The sequence below is a fragment of the Balaenoptera ricei genome, chromosome 3 (assembly GCF_028023285.1).
Source record: "Balaenoptera ricei isolate mBalRic1 chromosome 3, mBalRic1.hap2, whole genome shotgun sequence".
Classification (NCBI taxonomy): Eukaryota; Metazoa; Chordata; class Mammalia; order Artiodactyla; family Balaenopteridae; genus Balaenoptera; species Balaenoptera ricei.
Window position 1 is genome coordinate 63,490,116 of NC_082641.1, and position 15,022 is coordinate 63,505,137.

General features: G+C 36.4%; 1 protein-coding gene across 4 annotated transcripts in view; it reads left to right on the forward strand.

Moving 5' to 3' along the window:
* The first annotated feature begins 10,203 nt into the window (after positions 1–10,203).
* Positions 10,204–15,022, forward strand: part of TENT2 (terminal nucleotidyltransferase 2) — a 58,425-nt gene continuing 53,606 nt past the window's right edge. For all 4 annotated transcript variants that reach the window (XM_059916637.1, XM_059916639.1, XM_059916638.1 and 1 more), the window contains exons 1-2: positions 10,204–10,531; positions 10,758–10,826. The gene's annotated coding sequence lies outside the window, so the exon portion shown is untranslated. The remainder of the gene's footprint in view (positions 10,532–10,757; positions 10,827–15,022) is intronic.

Sequence of the window (15,022 nt, forward strand, 5' to 3'; positions counted from 1 at the left end):
TAGCTCATTTAATTGCAGTTATTCTAAAAAGTTGTTTGGAACCTACCACTAAGAACGATTTTTTAGATCCTCATTGCCTAGTAAATTATTCTTCCATTCACAGAATTTCTTTTACTTTGAATCTCTTAGAATATTATTTTAGGTTGTTCAGTTCTTGAGTTTTCAAAGTAATAAAAGTTAAAGACTGTGATATTAATCTGGGCCATATTGAATCATATCTGTTAAACAAACATTCATGATGATGAAAATTGAGATTTTGATTGGCATTTAATTCTTATTTTTGTCTTCATAAAATTAACCTTTTAAAAGCCAACTTTCAGGTCACAGACTTTAGTTATATTGTATCCCATCAATTTTAATTTTTTACTTCCTTCTTGATACATTTCTGTATTTTCTAAAAATTTCCCAATAAGCCTTTATTACTTTTATAATCATACAAAGCAATAAATTTCATTAACTCCTCTCCCCACTAAATCAGGCTTTTATCACTCTGAGCAAATTGCTACTCAAATTTATATTTTACTATAGTAATTTCTGAAGGCATGAGAACACATGGCAGTAATTTCAACTTGAAATTTCCAAGGGCTCGATCCAGGTGAATGAGTAGCAAAACATTCACAGTGTATTCATGTAGAATTTGCAACTGCCTTCTTTGATTGTTCTGTCTATTCTCGGGCAATATCTAAATTGAAATTATATGCTGATATACTTTAAATGATTTAGTACATATTAATTCATTTCCTTGTCTATCTTTAATACATCCATTGTTTTCTTACATATAAAATGAGGAGCAATGATAATTGCTAAACTTCATTTTAGTTCTAATACTCTATAATCATTTGCTGAGATTGTTCTACAATAAATTCATTAGAGATAGAATGATGGAATAGTGTATTTTGAATTCCCAAGAATACTGCTAAATTCAACAGTCAGTATTTGTTCTCAAGTTGCACCCAAAAGAATGCACTTTGAAAGTGTCCCCATGACATGTAGAGGATCACACTGGATAGTGAGAAGTTGGTAAGTTTGAAGAATTTTAAAATCATCTAACTCTATCTTGTACCTCTGGTTTCAGTCACTCCTTCCTAATTAGAAAGACATCTGTGTATCTCCAAGTAGCATTACTTTAAGAGGAACTGCCTAGGATTTCTTTCAACCTTCTGTTTCTCTGACTATTGAACCCTGCTTGCAACATGGACTCCATTAGTGAAATCCTATCCAGTTACTTCATGACTTTCATACACATCACCAGGGTAATTCAGGATGTCTCTCTTTTTTTTTTTTTCATCTTTATTGGAGTATAATTGCTTTACAATGGTGTGTTAGTTTCTGCTTTATAACAAAGTGAATCAGTTATACATATACATATGTCCCCATATCTCTTCCCTCTTGCTTGCATCTCCCTCCCTATCCCACCCCTCTAGGTGGTCACAAAGCACCGAGCTGATCTCCCTGTGCTATGCAGCTGCTTGCCACTAGCTATCTATTTTACGTTTGGTATATATGTCCATGCCACTCTCTCACTTTGTCCCAGCTTACCCTTCCCCCTCCCTGTATCCTCAAGTCCATTCTCTAGCAGGTCTGCATCTTTATTCCCAACTTGCCCCTAGGTTATTCATGACCTTTTTTTTAGATTCCATATATATGTGTTAGCATACGGTATTTGTTTTTCTCTTTCTGACTTACTACACTCTGTATGACAGTCTCTAGGTCCATCCACCGCACTACAAATAGCTCAGTTTCATTCCTTTTTATGGCTGAGTAATATTCCATTGTAGATATGTGCCACATCTTCTTTATTCATTCACCTATTGATGGACACTTAGGTTGCTTCCATGTCCTGGCTATTGTAAATAGAGCTGCAATGAACATTTTGGTACATGACTCTTTTTGAATTATGGTTTTCTCTGGGTATATGCCCAGTAGTGGGATTGCTGGGTCTTATGATAGTTCTATTTTTAGTTTTTTAAGGAACCTCCATACTGTTCTCCAGAGTGGCTGTATCAATTTACATTCCCACCAACAGTGCAAGAGGGTTCCCTTTTCTCCACACCCTCTCCAGCATTTATTGTTTCTAGATCTTTTGATAATGGCCATTCTGACCGGTGTGAGATGACATCTCATTTTAGTTTTGATTTGCATTTCTCTAATGATTAATGATGTTGAGCATTCTTTCATGTGTTTGTTGGCAATCTGTATATCTTCTTTGGAGAAATGTCTATTTAGGTCTTCTGCCCATTTTTGGATTGGGTTGGTTGTTTTTTTGTTATTGAGCTGCATGAGCTGCTTGTAAATTTTGGAGATTAATCCTTTGTCAGTTGCTTCATTTGCAAATATTTTCTCCCATTCTGAGGGTTGTCTTTTCGTCTTGTTTATGGTTTCCTTTGCTGTGCAAAAGCTTTTAAGTTTCATTAGGTCCCATTTGTTTATTTTTGTTTTTATTTCCATTTCTCTAGGAGCTGGGTCAAAAAGGATCCTGCTGTGATTTATGTCATAGAGTGTTCTGCCTATGTTTTCCTCTAAGAGTTTGATGGTGTCTGGCCTTACATTTAGGTCTTTAATCCATTTTGAGTTTATTTTTGTGTATGGTGTTAGGGAGTGTTCTCATTTCATTCTTTTACATGTAGCTGTCCAGTTTTCCCAGCACCACTTATTGAAGAGGCTCTCTTTTCTCCACTGTATATTCTTGCCTCCTTTATCAAAGATAAGGTGATCATATGTGCGTGGGTTTATCTCTGGGCTTTCTATCCTGTTCCATTGATCTATATTTCTGTTTCTGTTACAGTACCATACTGTATTGATTACTGTAGTAATAGTCTGAAGTCCAGGAGCCTGATTCCTCCAGCTCCATTTTTCTTTCTCAAGATTGCTTTGGCTATTCGGGGTCTCTTGTGTTTCCACACAAATTGTGACATTTTTTGTTCTAGTTCTGTGAAAAATGCCAGTGGTAGTTTGATAGGGATTGCATTGAATCTGTAGATTGCTTTGGGTCGTATAGTCATTTTCACAATGTTGATTCTTCCAATCCAAGAACATGGTGTATCTCTCCATCTATTTGTATCCTCTTTAATTTCTTTCATCAGTGTCTTATAATTTTCTGCATATAGATGTTTTTTCTCCTTAGGTAGGTTTATTCCTAGATATTTTATTCTTTTTGTTGCAATGGTAAATGGGAGTGTTTTCTTAATTTCACTTTCAGATTTTTCATCATTAGTGTATAGGAATGGAAGAGATTTCTGTGCATTAATTTTGTATCCTGCTACTTTACCAAATTCATTGATCAGCTCTAGTAATTTTCTGGTAGCATCTTTACGATTCTCTATATATAGTATCATGTCATATGCAAACAGTGACAGCTTTACTTCTTTTTTTCCGATTTGGATTCCTTTTATTTCTTTGTCTTCTCTGATTGCTGTGGCTAAAACTTCCAAAGCTATGTTGAATAATAGTGGTGAGAGTGGGCAACCTTGTCTTGTTCCTGATCTTAGAGGAAATGGTTTCAGTTTTTCACCATTGAGGATGATGTTGGCTGTGGGTTTGTCATATATGGCCTTTATTATGTTGAGGAAATTTCCCTCTACGCCTACTTCCTGGGGGTTTTTATCATAAATCGGTGTTGAATTTTGTCGAAAGCTTTCTCTGCATCTATTGAGATGATCATATGGTTTTTCTCCTTCAATTTGTTAATATGGTGTATTACGTTGTTTGATTTGCGTATATTGAAGAAGCCTTGCATTCCTGGGATAAACCCCACTTAGTCATAGTGTATGATCCTTTTAATGTGCTGTTGGATTCTGTTTGCTAGTATTTTGTTGAGGACTTTTGCATCTATGTTCATCAGTGATATTGGTCTGTAGTTTTCTTTCTTTGTGACATCTTTGTCTGGTTTTGGTATCAGGGTGATGGTGGCCTCGTAGAATGAGTTTGGGAGTGTTCCTCCCTCTGCAATATTTTGGAAGAGTTTGAGAAGGATGGGTGATAGCTCTTCTCTAAATGTTTGATAGAATTCACCTGTGAAGTCATCTGGTCCTGGGCTTTTGTTTGTTGGAAGATTTTTAATCACAATTTCAATTTCAGTGCTTGGGATTGGTCTGTTCATATTTTCTATTTCTTCCTGGTTCAGTCTCGGAAAGTTGTGCATTTTTAGGAATTTGTCCATTTCTTCCAGGTTGTCCACTTTATTGGCATAGAGTTGCTTTTAGTAATCTCTCATGATCCTTTGTATTTCTGCTGTGTCAGTTGTTACTTCTCCTTTTTCATTTCTAATTCTATTGATTTGAGTCTTCTCCCTTTTTTTCTTGATAAGTCAGGCTAATGGTTTATCAATTTTGTTTATCTTCTCAAAGAACCAGCTTTTAGTTTTATTGATCTTTGCTATCATTTTCTTTATTTCTTTTTCATTTATCTCTGATCTGATCTTTATGATTTCTTTCCTTCTGCTAACTTTGGGGGTTTTTGTTCTTCTTTCTCTAATTGCTTTAGGTGTAAGGTTAGGTTGTTTATTTGAGATGTTTCTTGTTTCTTAAGGTAGGATTGTATTGCTATAAACTTCCCTCTTAGAACTGCTTTTGCTGCATCCCATAGGTTTTGGGTCGTCGTGTTTTCATTGTCATTTGTTTCTAGGTATTTTTTGATTTCCTCTTTGATTTCTTCAGTGATCTCTTGGTTATTAAGTAGTGTATTGTTTAGCCTCCATGTGTTTGTATTTCTTACAGATTTTTTCCTGTAATTGATATCTAGTCTCATGGCGTTGTGGTCGGAAAAGATACTTGATACGATTTCAATTTTCTTAAATTTACCAAGGCTTGATTTGTGACCCAAGATATGATCTATCCTGGAGAATGTTCCATGAGCACTTGAGAAGAATGTGTATTCTGTTGTTTTTGGGTGGAATGTCTTATAAATATCAATTAAGTCCATCTTGTTTAATGTATCATTTAAAGCTTGTGTTTCCTTATTTATTTTCATTTTGGATGATCTGTCCATTGGTGAAAGTGGGGTGTTAAAGTCCCCTACTATGATTGTGTTGCTGTTGATTTCCCCTTTTATGGCTGTTAGTATTTGCCTTATGTATTGAGGTGCTCCTATGTTGGGTGTATAAATATTTACAATTGTTATATCTTCTTCTTGGATTGATCCCTTGATCATTATGTAGTGTCCTTCTTTGTCTCTTGTAATAGTCTTTGTTTTAAAGTCTATTTTGTCTGATATGAGAATTGCTAGTCCAGCTTTCTTTTGATTTCCATTTGCATGGAATATCTTTTTCCATTCATGATATCTCTTGCCCTGTTTTTAGAAGAGGCAGTGGCCTTTAGATGGATTACGAATTTTAAAAAAATTATATTATACACATTTCTTTTCAAAGCCCACTTTCAAATCCTCTGAGGGGAGCCAGTATAACTTGATATTTAAGCAGTTAAGAATAACAAGCTTGGAAACAAACAAACCTAAGTTTGTATCCTAGTTTGTGCTTTTCAACGGCTGCCTCACCTTGCGCAAGTTACTTTACAGTTCTTATCCTCAGTTTTGTCATTTGTCATAATAGGGATAATAATAGAACTCCCTTTGTAAAACTGTTTATGAGGAATAATTACTGGCCCTACATAAAGCACTTGTATTCCATTTAGTCAAGCGATGTTTATTGAGTATTAAGCATGTGCCAGGCACTGTGCCAAGCTTCTGTCTAACTCAGGGCTGTTCTCTTTCTTCCTTCAAATTTTCATCTAACTTCTACTCCCTTAGGTCTTCGCTTAAATGGCACTTTCACAGGGAAAGCTTCTGTGTTAGTTCCAGTCCTCCAAGAAGCGGATGCCAAGACAGGATTAGACATGCAAGAGATTTATTAGAGGATATCCCTGTGGAAGATAAAAAGGAGGAAGCAAGAGTAAGCAGGGAAAGCCTCAGGTTCCAAGGCACGTCTGACATCTATTGAAGGAGGAGAAGGAAGGAGAATTGGTTAGAAAAAGACTGCAGCACTCTTCTAAGAGAGTTTTGGCTAGGCAAATGGGGAGTTCCCAAGTCAGAATTGCCCATTAGAAGGGTCCTTTGTCCTGCAGGAAGCCTGGCTCTAGCATCTCTGCAGTGCTCAGTCACTGGCTGGCCGCAGTTCAGCAGGGACATGACCTCGGTTCCAAATGTGGTGGTAGATCCAGAGAGGCAGCAGCTGAGGTTGTCAGTCAACTATGCTCCGCACACAGGAGATCTGAGTAGCACACATTCTTAGCCATAGTGCTCTTCATGATCGGTTAGATCCCCCGGTTATTTGCTTTTCCTTTTCTTAGTTACTACCATTAGAATTAGATTTTTGGGGACTTCCCTGGTGGTGCAATGGTTAAGGCTCTGTGCTCCCAATGCAGGGGGCCTGGGTTCAATCCCTGCTTGGGGAACTAGATCCCACATGCCTGCCGCAACTAAGAGTTCACATGCCACAACTAAGGAGCCCACAAGTCGCAACTAGGAGACTGCCTCCCACAACTAAGGAACCTGCCTGCTGCAACTAAGACCTGGCAAAACCAAATAAATAAATAAATAAATAAATAAATATATATATATATATAAAGGGCATTCCTTTCAGAACCACCAGTTTAAAAAAAATACAATTAGATTTTTGTTTTCTAAATTTGTAAAGTTTATTCTCTCTGAATTGTAAACTACAGGAGAGAACAGACTGGGTTAATTTTGTTTACTACTCCATCCCCAAGATGCCCCAGATAGATGGCATATAATAGGTACAAAATACAATAGTAGTCCTTATTTGTATCCATTCTATTCCACATTGCTACATCCATTCTATTCCACATTGCTACATCCAAACCTAGAAGTTGTAGATGACTCCACATCACAGAAGAGCTCATGTTGCCAATCACATGCCAAATATAAAATTAACAATCACAAAAACCACATCATAAAAACACCCCAGGTCCCTTTCTGCTGTCCTTCTTCCCTGACTCTGCCCCAAAGCTGGGGGTTGGGTGCATCTTCTGTTTTTGCCTAGTCTTTTCACTTTCTTAACAGTGTCTTGAAAAGAAGTACTTAATTTTGATAAAGTCCAGTTTATCACTTTTTTTCTTTTGAGGATAGTGCTTTAATACCATACCTAAGAAATCTTTGCCTAGCCTAAGGTTGCAAATAATTTTTTCTTGTTTTCTTCCAGAAGTTTAAAGTTTTATAGCTAGATATATGATCCGTTTTGTGTTTTCACATACAGTATGAGATAGATAGATTGATTGATTTTTTACATATGGATATCCAAATGTTCCAGCATTATTAGCTGAAAAGTCTTTCTTTTCCCCATTGAATTGCCCTTGGTCTTTGTTGAAGATCATTTGGCCATAGAGATATATGTGACTTTTAAAAACCTCACTATTCAGTTTCACTGATCTGTTTGTCTCTCTTTATATCAGTTCTATACTATCTGGGTTAATGTAGCTTTATAATAAACATTGAAATCAGGTACTGTAGTGTAAATTTTCCAACTTTGTTCTTCTCTTTTAAAATTGTTTCAGTTATTCTAGGTCCTTTGCATTTCCATATAAATTTTAGAATCACTTTGTCAATTACTTAAGAAAGCCTGCTGGGATTTTGATTTGGGTTGTACTGAATCTATAGATCAATTTGAGGGGAAATTGACACTTTTACAGTATTGTCTTCTAACCCATGATATATATCTTTCTGTTTATCTGTGTCTTCTTAAATTTCTCTCAGTGTATTTTGTAGTTTTCAGTGTACAATTTGTATAAATAAATAAATGTATATTTATTTATTAACTCATCTCTAAGCATTTGGTGTTTTTAATTTCAATTTCAGATTGTTTGTTGCTAGTATAATACAAATCAATTTACTTTTGTATGTTGATTTTTATATAATGTAGTCTTGATGATCTCATTTGAGTTCCAGTAGCTTTTTTTAGGTTCTATAGAATTTTGACCATATATCATGTCACCTGTAAATAAAGCCAGTATTACTTCTTCCTTTCCAATTTGGATGCCTTTTATTTCTTTTTCTTGCCTTATTGTGCAGGCTAGAACTCCCCCAGTACAATGTTGAAGAGGTGGTGAGAGCAGAAATTCTTGCCTTATTCCTGATCTTAGGAAGAAAATATTCAGTTCTTTCCCATTAAGTGTGCTGCTTTTTATCGATGCTTTCTATCAAGTTGTATGTTTTCTCTTATATTCCTAGGAATGGGTATTGAATTTTTCCAATGCTTTTGTTGCACCTATTGAAATGATCATACAATTTTTCTTTCTTAGTCTTAGCGAATGGTGAATTATGTTGTTTGATTTTCCAATGTTAATTCAGCCTAGCATTCCTGGGATAAGCCCTCATTTGGTCATAATGTATAATATTTTTTATATATTGTGGAACGAAAATAGGTAGAATTTTATTAAGAATTTTTGCATCTATGTTTATGAGGCTATTGGCCCATTGTTTTCTTTTCTTGGAACATCTTGAGTTTGGGTATCAGAGTAATGCTGTCTTTATAGAATGATCTGGGAAGTATTTACCCTTCAATTTCCTGGAAGACTTTTGTAGAACTGGAATAACTTTTTCCCTTAAAAATAAACCATGTTAACGCTATAAAAAAGAAAGCTGTAGTGATTGTATTACCATCAGACAGAGTACAATTAGAGCAAAGAATATTATCAGGAAAAAAAGAGGGTCATTTATAAAGTGAATCATTTCATAATGACATAATAATTTTCATATTCATTTCATTAAAGATAAATTCACCTAAATAATAGAACAATTCTAAATGTTTATGCAACTAACAGCAGAGCTTCACAACACATAAAGCAAAAACTGATAGAACAGCAAGGAAAACTAGAAAAATCCATAATTATAGTGAGGGATTTCAGTGCTCTTCCCTTGATAATTAATAAAATAAGTAGACAGAAAATCAGTAAGTATGTTCTAAATCCCCCCCAGGATTTAGATTTGAACAATAATATCAGGCAACTTGATGTGATTCACATTTGTAGAGCATTTCACCCAACAGCTACAGAATACACATTTATTTTAAACATACACTGAACACTTACTAAGACAGACCAACCATATTCTGGGCCACAGAACAAGTCTCAATAAATTTAAAATGATTCGAATTATATGAAGTATGTTCTTTGATGATAATGGGATTAAATTAGAAATCAATAACAGAAAGGTATCCGGAAAGTCTGATACTTGGAGACTAAATAACATAAATAATCCGAGGATCAAATAAAAAAAAATCCATATAGGGAAATTAGAAAGTATTTTGAAATGAAGTAAAATGAAAACACAATATATTAAAATGTGTGGGATACAGCTAACACAGTACTTTGAAGGAAACTCATACTACTAAATGCCTATATTACAAAGGAAGAAACATCTCAAATCAAAGACCTCAGTTTCCAAGAAACTGGAAAATTAATTTTAAAAACTTCAGAAAAAAAAAAAAGAATAAAGGAAATAAACATAACAGCAGAAATCAATGAAAGAGAAAAGAAAAATAAAGAAAATCTATGAAACCAAAAGTTGACTTTGAGATTTGGAATCAGTGAGGTTAATATTGCCTCTTGCCAGATCGATCAGGAAAAAAGAAAAAAGACATAAGTTACCAATTTCAGGAATAAAAAGGACAATAAAGGAATATTGTTAACAGATTTACACGAATAAATTCAACAACTTATATTTTCACAACTATTAAAGCTCACTCAAGAAGAAATATTAAATATTTGTTTTATTGGTGAATGTTAGCTACTAAGGCAGGGAGTTGAGTCCGGGCTTTATAGATAAATAAGGGTCCCCAAGCAGCTCTCAGTTCATTAACGGGGAAAAACAAAGCTTGATACTGATCGGTGCAGAAGAGTGAGGGAAAACTTGGCCAGGAAAAGCTTCTCTGGGGAGGAGTCACCCGGCTGAGAGACAGGAAAAGACCAGTAAAAAAATGTTTATCAGAATGTGAGCTTGAGGAGCCGGTGCAGGGTAGCTCTCCGCCGCCCACCCTCCTACGTCTGCCGCTCCGCCTTTCTCAGGGCAGTCCCAGCCCCTCCCCTACGCGCTCGCGTTCGCTCTCGCAGCTGCTGAGCGTCCCACTCCCTCCCAGCCGGGCCTCCAGGAGCTGTGCGCTTGCGCACTCGAGCGAAGAGCTCGCAGGAGAGAGCGAGGCGGCTGCCGGAAGTATGACCTCCGTCCCCCTACTCGCTGTTTCCATCCGGGGTCACTTCGGTCTTCCGGGTGTTTCCGACAGGGCTTTCTACGCCGCTTTTTTCCGGCTACCTTTTCGTCTTCCGTCTCTTGCCACCGCCCTCGAGCTCCCTCACCCTTGCTGGCCCTGCCTTTTCTTGTGTCGCTCCTCCCCGGCCGCCGAGCCCGGGAATTAGATCGCACTCCGGAGCCGGAGCCGGGCCTACCCATTCCGCTCGGGCACTAACTCCTTTGGCTCGGGAGAAAGCTAGGACCGAGCGCGCCGGGCCGTCCCTGCTCCGGCTCTGGAGCTCCTGGGCTGGCGGTGCCGGTAGATCCTCCTGCTTAGCCTTCCCTGAGGACACTTGTGAGTTAGGGGGTTTCGGAGAGGAAAGCAACAGTGTAGGCCCGGGTGGGGGGCGGGGCGCCGGGAGCTTTTTCGGAAACTGTAGTGTTTTGCGTGGGAGGTTCCGGCATAATCTCTGTGATATCCCAGACGTATGGGCGGTCCCCAGGCTGCGGTACTTTCTGAAGAATCTTAGGAACTCTTAAACGTTTCCCATTCGTTTGTCTTTGTCGCGCCCCGTCTTCAGTCTAGGACCAAACGAGGAAGACTGTCTTGGGACCCTGCATGGGGTTTCAAAGGGTGGTGAAGAACTAAGGTAAATATCTGAATTAATAATTAAAAATTTAAGACTTTTCACTAAGTGGTTGTGAAATTGTCTCAGTTCTTAGCTTTACAGGAAACTGCACAGGTTAGGACTGTCAGATTGTTGTCTATCCCCTTTGTTTTTGCACCGTTCAGCCTTTGTAGATAGGTTCTCCATCTCTCTTTCTAGGTCAGAACACGGGGGGCTTCTGTGTCTCATAAATTCTCTACTATCCAAGTTCCCTGGCTTGTTTGATCCTCTCTCAGCTCTTTGTTTAAAATAGCAGTCGTTTATTTATATTGGTATACCAATACGATGAACAAAAAAGAAAATGAAACAAACTCAAGCTGCATTGGCAACGTAACAAACGTGTGGTGTATGGTTTTGTGGGGAAGGATCAGAACTGAACACTAAGTCTGTGCATTTGAATTACAGGCGACATACTACTTTTGTAAATACCCTCATATTGTACGCTTTATTACCACAAGGCTTTAAACATGGCATTAACAGCTAGAAGGCTCTTAATATGTACTGATTAATAGCCAAATAATAGTAACATTACTCTGTTGGTGTGAATAGTCCCAATTCTGTCTGATCAGGAAGTGTAACAGGCTCTGTGTGAAATAGGTATTTTAGAAATGTCCATTTGGAATCACGTGGCTAGATTATTTTTTAATACTTGGATGGGATCTAATTCTTGATCAGACGGGATATATGTATATGTATAACTGATTGACTTTGCTGTACAGTAGAAACTAACACAACATTGTAAAAGTAACTATATTCCAATAAAAATTAATTTAAAAAGAATGTCTTTTTCAAAACCTGTGGGTGGTTTGACAGAGGGTGAGCAGGATTTAGGAGTTGGACTTTTTGCATTGTGGAGAAAAAAAGTGAGTTTAGGGGATCAAAGGCATTTGGACAAAGTGGACAGATAACTAGATTTGCTACTACATTTCTGGTTTTTATACTAGGTAGATTCCACTTTCCAGGGAATCTCGATGAAGGAATTATGTAACCTTGAGTGTTCTCTAATTCCTTGGAGGAGAGGTCAAGTTTAGGACAGAAATTCCGGGTTGTAAGTTATAGGACCAAATGCTGTATCACTAGGAATTACTTTGTGAAGTACTCCATTACTACCTTGTCTCATATATGATTATTTACAAATAAACCTGTGTAACTTCCAAATGGGCAACCTTAGTCAAGAAGTAATCCTTAAGATTCTCTCCTTAAGGCAAGAACCAATGCAACAGTTTTAAAGCAGTTCAAAATTTACCCAGATTATTCTTTTTTATAGTCAAGTACAGATTGAGAAATTGATAATTTTCAAACTAAGAAAAATAGGATACCACCAATATCTGGATTTTACTTATGAAATTTCTTAAACCTGCTACCGTGGTTAATGTGGAGTAATTTTTTTTTTTATGGATCATTGTCTACTTGGTGAACAAGGCTTTCATTCAGAATATAAAGAAAAAGATTTAAAATTTTGTAGAGGTCCCCTTAAATCTGGTATGGTAATAGTTTTGCTGGATTTTATTCTCAGAAACTCTATTCTGTTTAAAAAATGATCCCTTATATTGTTTTATTATAATAGGTTATTATTTTGGTGTCATTTTTATCTTCATCAAAATTAGTGTTGGAATGTATTAGGAGAAATATTAGAAAGAGGAATTGAAATTCATGGGCTTTTGGTTTACTTCCTTATCTTTAGATGGGCGTGCAGAATACTTGTGTTGGAGAGCATTGAATGTCATTGATTACATTCCCTAGGAATGATCCTCCCCACTTTGAAGGCTGGCCTGGTTAGGAGCCAGACTTGAGGGCCAAAAATTCATCCTGCGGAGAACCCGTTTTTGGAGGCGCTGGAAAACCTTTGATGCTTATCTGGGAATTAAGGATAGGCTGATTTAGATAACTGCCCTAAAGTATACTTTTGAGTATGGACTCATTCTCAGCTTTTAAGCCGTGGATAATTTGATCGTTTGAGGAGTACTTCTGGGCTACAAGACATCTTTTGACTTACTCTTAAGTTTGAGTCTGACCATGTAATGCAATAGAAATTAGGTGAGGTCTGGGCTATTATGTCATTTTGGGTCTCAAGCCTGAAGAAAAACAAAAGCATATTATTTATAGGTATAAACAAAATGTCTAGAATTGTAGCTATGAACTGATTTAAATAAATCTGAATATAGAGTGTTTTAATTCTAGTTTTTCTGAATACAAATTCCTTCTCTTGTTTGATCAGATCTATAGTATCTGTTACAACAAAATTAAATATCAAGCAAAATTCATTATAATGAATTGTATTTAATGTCATTTTCTCATGAATTCTATGAAATAGTAATTGTTTTATGGGGAGTTGAGTCAGAGGAGCAGAGTCAAGGAAGCCAAGAAGGAGTGTAAACCTAGGCAAAGGGAGAAGAAGGCATTAGTTGACAGCCTTAGATCTGGCATTCTACAATTATTGAGTGTACTTTTAATAAAGAATTCTCCGGCATCCTGCTTGGTTGAAGGTATTTCCTCTGATCAGTGAACATCAGAGAGTACAGTTTAGCAGATTTGATAGGATTGATTTTTTGTTTTAATCAATTTCCTATAACAAGAGATAAAGGCCTGCTGAAGAAAGCTGACAAACTCTTGTTTTCTGGAGGTAACACCTTGTCTCTGGTCCAAATTAGAGTCAGGCACTTGGGATGGGATCTGATGGTGGCCCAAGACTATTGTTCATAATCTGTTATGAACCTTGGACTGGTGAATCTCACTCTTTGGCCAGTCTAGGAAATTTTAATCTTACAGAATTGAAAAGGAATAAAGTTTCTGTGAGTGACTTATTGTTTCTTCCCAGATCTTTCTCTTTTCTCTCTTGTTGTCTCCTATTCTAATTTTTCCAGCCATCTCGTCTTAGTCCCAGAAGCAATTACCATTTCTTTTAGCAGCTTATACGTTATTTTCCTCTGTTTTTCAAAAAAAAAAAAAAAAAAAAAAAACGCAGAAATTTTTATAAAGCTTGTTTTTTGGATTGACATCCACTGAAAATGAGGATTTACCACTTTTATGTACCCTCTCTCATCATAAATTGTGAGATTTATGTGTGTGTATAAACATGTAAATATATGTAGCATATAGTATATGTAATCTGTAAATAAATACAGTGCAGTAAATATATAATAAATATATTACAATTTCTGTTTAAATCAGTATGTTCAATGTTCATGTTATTGTAAGAACCAAGTAGGTGACTGATTATATTTCTTTTTTTATATGACCTTTTGAATGTGTTTTGTCTGTAGTTTAGTAATTTATTTTTAACTTGCTGCATTTCTGTTCCTATAATTATTTCTGCTCTGTTAGCCGAACTCCTCTCTGTGGTCAAATATATAAGGTAATCTACCAGTTAATCTTTTTCCTCCTTGGATATCTTCTTGAAGCCCTCTATGTGTTCTAACTTAAGCTGTTTATTTAGCTTCCCTTCACAATCATCCTGGGGAATTTGTCTCTGCCCTGTGTCAGATCTCCCTTTTCCTAGATCCCAGATTTTCTTTTCTTTTTTTTGTTTTTTTTTTTGATACCTTACATGTCTAAAAATGTTTTTATTTTCCTTTTGCACTGATAGTATAGCTGGGTATAAAATTATAGCTAGAAAGCATTTCCTTCAGAGCCTTGAAGGCATTCACTTCCTTGTTTTGTTTCTACTGTTGCTACTGAGAGGGTCAAAGCCATTTTGATTACCATCCCTAGGTGTGTTTTTTTTTTTTAATTGAAGTATAGTTGATTTACAATGTTGTGTTAATTTCTGCTGTATAGCAAAGTGATACAGTTATACATTCTTTTTTATATTCTTTTCCATTATGGTTTATCTCAGGATATTGAATATAGTTCCCTGTGCCATATGGTAGGACCTTGTCGTTTATCCATACCATCCCTTTGTTTATAACATTTTCTTTCTCTGTAATATTTATAAGCTTCTTTTACCTGATATTCTGAAATTTCACTGTAATATACCTTTATATGTGTGTGTGTATGTATATGTGTGTGTGTGTGTGTGTATATATATATATATATATATTCAGTTGTGCTTTATACTCATTGGGTCCTTTCAGTCTAAGGCTTGGTGTTCTTCAGCCTTGAACATTTTCTTGTTTTATTTACTTGGTAATTTCCTTTTCTGTGTTTTCTCTGTTCCTCCTGGAACTTCTATTGTATTG